This window comes from Hipposideros armiger, unplaced genomic scaffold, assembly GCF_001890085.2.
Source record: "Hipposideros armiger isolate ML-2016 unplaced genomic scaffold, ASM189008v1 scaffold_868, whole genome shotgun sequence".
NCBI classification, from domain to species: Eukaryota; Metazoa; Chordata; class Mammalia; order Chiroptera; family Hipposideridae; genus Hipposideros; species Hipposideros armiger.
Window position 1 is genome coordinate 202928 of NW_017732218.1, and position 9021 is coordinate 211948.

General features: G+C 38.5%; 1 protein-coding gene across 1 annotated transcript in view; it reads left to right on the forward strand.

The window, feature by feature from the left end:
* Window positions 1–9021, forward strand: part of PDE7A (phosphodiesterase 7A) — a 100372-nt gene that overhangs the window by 53879 nt on the left and 37472 nt on the right. The gene's annotated exons all lie outside the window — the stretch shown is intronic.

Genomic DNA, 9021 nt, shown 5'->3' on the forward strand with positions numbered 1-9021 from the left:
GTGAGCGGCCGTCCAGAAGCCGGCGACTGATATGCCTCGCCAGAGAAGAGCGCAATGATGGTGCCAACTTGGGCCAGTGAAGCAACATCCTCCACAACTAGACTGAAGAACCAAAACGACAGCAACTTGTCTGTTCCCCTTTCCCCAATTCCCCAGCACTGTTCCCATCCCCCCAATTCCCCAATGAAAATCTTTAAAAAAAAAAAAAAAATGGAGCAACTATGAGATTACCAGAAACAGATTTGTGTTTGATTTTCAACAGAAACCAAGAAACTAGAAGACAAAGGAAAGATAGCTTTGAAATGATGGGGGGGGGGGGAATAATAATAACTGCCAAACTAAAATTTCATCCACAAACTCTTCTAGAGAATAAGAGAAAAAAGGACACACTTCACAATTATTAAGGCCAGCATAATCTTGATGCTAAGGTCGACAAGGATATGACAAGAACAGAAAATTACAGCTAATATCACTCACGAATATAGATGAAACATCCTAAATAACATGTTATCAAATTAAGTCTGCAATTTATAAGAAAAATAATATATTTTAACTCAATTTATATTTCTCCAGAAACGTAAGGTTGGTTTAACATTCAAAAACCAGTTATTGTAATTCACCACATTAATAGAATAAAGGAGAAAAGTCATGGATAGGCCTGTATATGCCACAAAGCATTTGATGAAATTCAACATTCATTCCTTGTCAAAATTTTGAACAATCTAGGAATACTGAAAAACAGAGTTAAACTTAAAAAGGGCTTTTACGGGACCTATAGGCTTTCTCAAGTTTCTGCTTTCCCTCAGCTCTATAGAGAGAACCGGGACTTCCTCGGTTGGCTTCCTCCTTTTGAGTAAGTTAGCTTACTTTCAGTGGGTTGGATTGAGCGCTCCCAGTATTCCTACGAACATTTTTCTGTGCTCAATTGGCCATATACCTAGTCTCTTGAAATATATTTCAAGTCTTATAATCAGATTTGATGAAATGAATTTCGTATTGACTTTGTCAAAATTCATCTTGTTTGCTCATAGGTCTCTAAATTTAACAAGCCTTTCTGTTACACATTATTTTGAGCTTATATAAAACATACTAATATCTTTAAAAGAATTATTCTACCCCACATATACACTTAGAAACTCTGATGTGTTCTTTTGAAAGATTCTAGCATGATTATTAAATAGTAATGGAAGCTGCCTGCTTTTCATGGTTCATCAAAGCTTATTAACATCATCCAGAGACCTAGGCATGGTCCCTCCTCCAGCGTCACACAATGCAAGGAATGGATTTCTGTTTACAGTTTTTTTCATTCCACACAAATGCATTTTTTTTCCATTTTCTATTACTCCTGGCACATAGTAATGTTCCATTTCATGTAAATGCATTTTACCCATTACCTTGAGCTTTTTATTTATTTTAGCACTTTACTCCACCCTATACGAGGGCAGCAAAGAAGCCTTTCAGGATATTTAAATTATAGCCTAAAAGCTCTGAACTTGAGGCTTTTAGTCTTATTCATCTTTTTGTTCCTGGTCCCTGGCAGCCTCTGGCTAATAGTAGAGATTTAATACATTCTTGTTGCATCAAATTAACTAAAACTGTATATCTTCTATCAGTTAGATTTTGTAGGATCTCATTTATAGCCCTCTAAGTATAATCTGTATTAAATGTTAACCAAATTCAGACTGGTTACTGCCTTCTATTGAATCAAGTCTCATGTTGTCTTACTGTAATGTCCCACTATGAAAACATACAACACTCCCCCTGAATTTTCCCTTAGGTGCTCCTGTGTGATTTTGGGTTGTTTCCTATCTTCCTAAACAGGGCAGTGTTAGACTTGGATACTTGTTTCATGTTCACTTATATGATCAGAAAGAACATCTGTTTCTATGTGTATTTTTGGCTTAAAAGCTATGTCATATGGATTTTATTGTCTTAGAGTATCTTAGTATTTAATATATAGTAACTCCCACACAAGGATAGATCCTATTATATTCGGAAGCTTTTACTGCTTCTCACTTTAAGCATGAAAGTTTTTGCTTGGCATTTCCCGTAGCCATGATTTTTTTCTTTGTTATGGTATTTTTCTTATCATCTTTCATACTGTACTGCCTGGTCATTACTTTCCTATTTACAAGTAAATTTTTTTTTCAGCTGTCATTTGCCTGATCTGCTAAAGTGGCTATCCACCGTTTGTCATTTAGTCTCCTTCAAATGTGAGCATGCCAGCCCGACTTATAGCTGTGGTATTGTAGACTAAGGTCACATTTTGTCTGGAGTGTCTGTTAAATTTTAGTTTTTTCCTAATCATTAGTCTTGAAATCATATCTGGTGATTTGAAAACCAACATTTCTGTAGTAGTTCGTGGAGATACCACCGAAAGCAATCATCTCATGCCCTTTTCCCTGTCTTTTCTATCATGAATGTGCTTACCTCCTTCCTTTAACAATCCCCTTACCAAGCAGCACTTGTAGAGACACACACCGCTGTATTGAATCGAATTAGGAAACATCATTCTGCCCCACGTGTGTGTATTTTTAAAAACTTACCTAGTTTTCAGGTGATAGTGAAATGCCTGCATTTGAAAGCCACTGATTTTTGTTTCTTCTTTATCCCCAATAGAAGTAATATTTGTATCCCCTAGATACCTTCTTTAACGTCACAGCATAAATTAGGAAACTTATCAGGATTGGACTGTATTCGTAATGCAATTTAATGATAATTTAATTCTACTTGTACTTTGGAGAAATATGAAATTGGAGATTTAACTTTAGGCTTTATTTTGTATGTTCACCATTAAGGCCTGTTGTACTTTCTTTTCCTTCTTTCTCAGCTCACTGAAAGGGAATTAAGGATGTAATGAATAAGGAGCTGTGTTCAGGTCCTGGGTTGAAGCATAAGAGAGACCCAAACCCAACATAACGCATAACCCACCTCTGAGGGCTGGGGAATGCCTAGCCTATAACAATAAGAAGACTAGTCTTTTAAAAGCGTTTTGTATCGACCCTTTTATCAAGTCCTGTCAAAGTGAACACTGAATTCTGCAAACTAAGGTTGTAAGAATTGCTTAAGGGAAAGAATATTGGTTATATAGTTTACTTTCATGTTAACGTTTTTCTAACTTTAGATTATAAATAGCTCATTTCTTTGATTTGTAATAAAGCTTGGACTGTGTATATATTCATTTTAAAGTAATAAGATATGCATATTTTGAAATCTTTTAAATGGGCCCATTTATTTCGATAGTACGTGAAAGTATGCAGTTGTCTTCAGGATGAAGTTATGCTGTCATGTAGAATAAATCTGGTTTTGTTAAATAGTGTGAAGCCACGTGTTCAAAAATATTTGAACCAGAAACTAATATGTCAGTTATACCTCAATAAAAAAAGCATTTGCTATCTGTAATAACTATAACATTAATGTGTTTATTCTGTGCCCAAAAAGACATTGCATGTATTATCTCATTTAACTTTTACCACATACCCGTGAGGCTTATTTTATAGTGAGGAAACTGAGGATCATAGACCTTAAATAACTTTCCTAATGTCACAAAACTAGTGAAAATGGCAGAACTGGGGTTCAAACTCAGGTGTGTGACTCCAAAGCCCGTGTCTTTATCTGCTCTGCTGTACTGCCTCTCCATATGAGCACGTGATAGTCTACTAAAGACCACTGCTCTAAGCACCTAGCTATTCCCCCCACCCCATTTATCCATGCATGCTAAATGTAAGACCTCTTCCAAGAAAACTTACCCCATACATGTAGATGAATGTACTTACTTATTCAGTATTAACAATAGGCTTTCAGATATGGCTTCTGTTCTTTTTGAGGAAAATTAAAGAAGGGGGAGGTTAGAATATAGAATGTATTCAGATTTTTTTATCCAGTTATTATTCGACATGACCTTGCCCTAGAGTTAAAACCAAATAAAAAAAAATCGTTTTTCAGACAGTCTCCAAGGGTGATTCGTGATTTCTATGCATCTCAATGATGTGTATGGTTCCAAGGTGGCAGATGTAGTGACTGAAGGGCTCCCTCTTGTGGACCATTAAACAAGTAGTGGTCAAGTCTCAAGGTCCAAAGGCTTTTCTGTTAAAAATCTCCCTTGTGTAATAACTAACTCTCAGTGACATCTTTTGCTGTGCCATTTGGACAATAGAGCAGAGAGGCTGTGGGACAGTTGGGGGGAATACTGCTCAAGATGTGTTGATTCTTCAGCCCTTTTGTTTCCTTAACCTGTTGCTTATATTTCCTGTCCACTTTCTAACATGAGGCACAAGAGAAAAACATCGCTTGTAAATTTGCCTGCTATCCCACATTTCATTTTTTTGGCTCAGAAAAGCCAAGAATGGATGACTGGAAGTAATTCCCATGATCGTTAAGTAATACTGCTCATTTAGTTCTGGTGGACGCTGATTAGTTTGTTCATGGTCACATAGTGAGGTAATGTGATATTTTAGAAAAGCACAAGCAAAGCCAACAGCTCTTTAATAGTAACTTGATTAATTCACTGAGCCCTGTTGGCTTTCTAAGCTGGATTGGAATGTAGGTAACCATGTAAACTAGAACAAGCCTGGGACTTAAAATAAATAGTCCTAGCCTGGCAGAAGCTGGGTTTTAATAAAGACAATTTTAACTTTTTGTGTATTATGCCATGAAATAAATAATGGTATATCTCATGCTACAGAATGAGCTCGTGAGAATACTAGTAAAAGGTTCAGATGTTATGTAATATGGTCAAAGGGTGAGGTCTTTAGTGATTGTCTGAAAGAAAGTACCAGTTAAGATCTTATAGCCACGGTTTTCTGTTCCCAGTTCCCTCTTTTATATATTCCTAATGACTCGTTCAACTTGATATTCTTTCCTCTCTGTAGTGGGCCCTGCTTGCTTGTTTCAATATAAGAATTTTGCTTCTAATCGTTAGAGAGGGAGAGGGAGAGGGAGAGGGAGGGAGAGAGAGAGGGAGGGAGAGAGAGAGAGGGAGGGAGGGAGAGAGAGTGTGTGTGAAGGGGAAGAATGGGGGGAGAAACCGGAAGAAACTAGAAGTTTCCATCTTAAATGACCTCATTGTGCTTAATCCTTGATTCATAGTTCCCGAGTCCTTAGACCATATTTTGGAAACCATCTAGGACAGTTCTGGGAATCTGTCTAATTTGCTTTTTAGAAAACCTATTCTTGAGTTCGTCATTGTGTTTTAGAAGCCATTGAAATGTGCTCCTATGTGCTTATTCTACTTCTGAGGACTTATTCTCAGGGAATCAATTAGGATGTGCTTAAAAATTTAGTTGTAAGAATTTTGTTACAGAATTGTTTGTAAGAAAAAGAACATTTAGAAACAGTCTAACAGCAAAAAGGTTAAGTAAATTATGATAATTTCATACCTTAGAATAATACGTGACTTATCAAAATGATGGCACATAGAAGTGTATTTATTGACTTGAAAAGGTGTTCATGAATTGTAAGCAAAAAAATATATATATGAAATGTCTTCAGTAAAAGAAAAACTATATGTACACATGCATATAGAAAATAATTCATAGAGGAGCATTTGAGATCTTGCTCCCTGGCATATGTCGTCAGTTTGGCTCAAATAAACTCTTATTAAAATCCTCAAAAAAGAAAACAATTCATAAAAAAATATCTAGAGCCCCAGGCTAACAATGGTTGTTTCTGGATAGACAAGCCCTCCCACACAACTTCTGCCCTTTCTCAAACCTAGGTTGAGCAGAATAAATGCTTAGGGCAGCTACCCTCAGAAGAAGGGACCAGGAAAGGGTTGGATATCATTCAAAATGACAGGGAAGGAAGCTCTAAGTGTTGCTCTCCTGCTCTCTCCACCAAAACAAACACTAACGGGGGGGGGGGGGGGGGGGGGACAGAATCAACTATTTCAGGACTCTGGATCCTGATTGGACATTTCTAACAACCAGAGCAGTGCTTGATGGAGGGAACGGCTGCTGTCCTTCGGCAGTTGGGCCGTGTGCGTGAACCAGTGATCATCCCCATTTCTCAGCTCCTTGCCTGTGAGGATGGTGGCCCGTGTTCCTGGAGTGGCTTGCTGAAGCCAGGGAGGACAGAAATTTGGAGTTGCATGTTTAAGTCGGCCTGGCAGATCCTGGAGGTCCAGGCACAGATGTCCGCCTGGGTTTGGGCCCTTTGGGCTGCAGAGGCTTCACCCACAGCGCCTACCGGAAGATTTAAAGAATCAGAACTTTTCTCTCACCCACCCCCACCCCACCTTTTATTGTAAAGCCAGACATTTCAGAAAATCTATGTTGGGTCACTGGCTGACTGCAGAGATAATGAAACAGGAATTTCAGCAACAACGCGCAACAAGGAATAAACAAAGGCAAATAGATATTCAAAGGCAAAAATAGTTTGGAAAAGTCACAATACAGATGGCTCCAGCCCACAACAAGCAAAAAAAAACAGTCCTGGAGAAGAGAGAGATTAGATTTCCAGTATAATACTCAGAATGCCCAGTTCTCAATTAAAAACACTATAAAACATACAAAGAAACCAGAAAGTGCGACCAACTGTCTTAAATGCTCAATGAACTAAAGCAAACCACGGACAAAGAATGAAAGGAAATGAGGAGAATATATGAACAAAACTAGAGTCTCAGTAGATAGAAATTATAAAGGAACCAAATTCTGGGGCCGGAAAGTACAATGACTGAAATGAAAATTCACTAGTGGGATTCAACAGCAGATTTGAGAGAGCAGAAGAAAGGATTAGCAAGGTTGAAGATTAGATCCTTGAAATTATACAGACTGAAAAGCAGAAACCAAAAGAATGAAGAAAACTGAATAGATCCCAAGAAACCAGTGGAGGATCATTATGTGTAACAGCATATGAATCATAGGAGTCCCAGCATGAGGAAAAACAAAGGGGCAGAAACAATATTTGAAGAAATAACGGTGGGAAATTTTCTAAATCTAATGAAGACATGACTATACACATTCAAGAAGCTCAGTGAAAGAGCTCGCTCAAGAGTGTGAGCTCTGAGCAGCAGGGTCACCGGTTCGATTCACAGCCTGAACTGAGCTGCTGCTCAGCTGCCAACAGGTAGCAGGATGGCTCAGCTAAAAACAAACATAAAAATAATAAAAATATGGGCTTGGCCGAGTGCCGCGATGGTTAAGAGCTGGCTTGGGACGCCAGAGGGCCCCAGTTTGGATCCCACATATGAGGGCCAGTGACACTGCCCTCTACAGCTAAGATGCTGAACAACAGTTCAACCTGGGGCTGGGCTGCTGTGAGTCGCCGGCGACGGCGTAGGCTGCAGCCCCTGTGGCAGTGGGTTGCCATGGGTTACCGTGTGTAGCCAGCAGCCAGCGTGAGCGGCCAGCAGCCGCAGTGAGCGGCCATCCAGAAGCCGGCGACTGATCTGCCTCACCCGGGAAGAGCGCAATGATGGTGCCAACTTGGGCCAGTGAAGCAACGTCCTCCACAACTAGACTGAAGAACAAAAGGACAGCAACTTGTCTGTTCCCCTTCCCCTAATTCCCCAGCACTGTTCCCATCCCCCAATAAAAATCTTTAAAAAAAAAAAAGGTTATTAAGAATTCTTCTGTGACTTAATATATGGTCTATTTTGGAGAAAGTGTGGAAGAATGTGTGCTCTGCTGTTGGGTGGAGTGTTCCATACATGTCTGATAGGTCTAATTGGCTTATAGTTTTGTTCAAGTCCTCTGTTTCTTCATTGATTCTGTCTGGTTCTATTCATTATTGAAAATAGGTAAAGTCTCCTTATTGAAGAATTGTCTGTTTCTTCCTTCAATGATGTCAATGTGTGCTTCATCATGTATTTTGGGGTTCTGTGGTTTAATGTGCATATATTATAATTTATACTTTCTTTCTGGATTGAGCAGTTTATCAATGTACAATGTCCTTCTTTGCCTCTTGTAACCTTTTGTGACTTACAGTCTACTTTGTCTCACAGTAATATAGCCACCCAACCCTCTTTTGGTTACTATTTGCATAGAATGTCATTCCCATCCTTTTATTTTCAATCTCTTTGTGTCCTTATATATAAGTAAGTCCCTTCTATACAGCATACAGATGGACTGTTTTTTTAATCCAATTTGTCAATCTCTGCCTTTACACAGAAGAATTCAATCTATTTATATTTAATGTGATTACTGATAACTTATTTCTGCCAGTTTGCTATTTTGTATGTTTTCTTTGTTTTTGTTCTTTAATTTCTCCATTATTGCCCTGTTTTGCATCTAGTTGATTTTTATAGTGTGCCATTTTGATTCCCTCTTCTTTCCTTTTCTATATATTTTTTAGTTATTTTCTTAATGGTTATCTTGGTGATTACAATTGGTATCTTAAACTTATAACACCCTAGTTTGAATAATACAAACTTAGTGTCAACCGTGTACAAACACTCTGCTTCTATAACCTCCATCTCTTCCCCCACAGACCGCATCGTTATATATTGTGTGGCCATTAACAAAGATTTATAAATTAGTAACAAATCAAAAGTACAATAATACTGGCTTTCATATTTACCTATGTAGTTATCTTAATCAGTGTCCTTTACTTCTTATGGCTTTGAGTTACTCTCTAGTGCCCATTCGTTTCCTCCTGAAGGACTCCCTTTAGCATTTCTTGTAGAGCAAGTCTACTGGTAATGAACTCCCTCAGCTTTTGTCTGTCTGAAATGTATTCATCGCGTCTTCATTCCTGAAGGACAGTTATACCAGATACAAATTTCTCGGTTGATAACAACCCTCCCCCTTTCAGGATTTGAAGTACATCATCCCCACCTCTATGGCCTCCAAGAAATCAGCTGTTAATCTTGACTACCCCTTGTTTGTTGCAAGTTTCTTCTCTCTTGCTGCTTTCAAAATTCTATTTCAGTGTGGATCTCTTCCCTGCTTGGAGTTCACTGAGCTTCTTTTTATTTTTATTATTATTATTTTTTTTAATTGGGGAATTGGGGGATGGGAACAGCACTGGGGAATTGGGGGAAGGGGAACAGACAAGTTGCTGTCGTTTTGTTCTTCAGTCTAG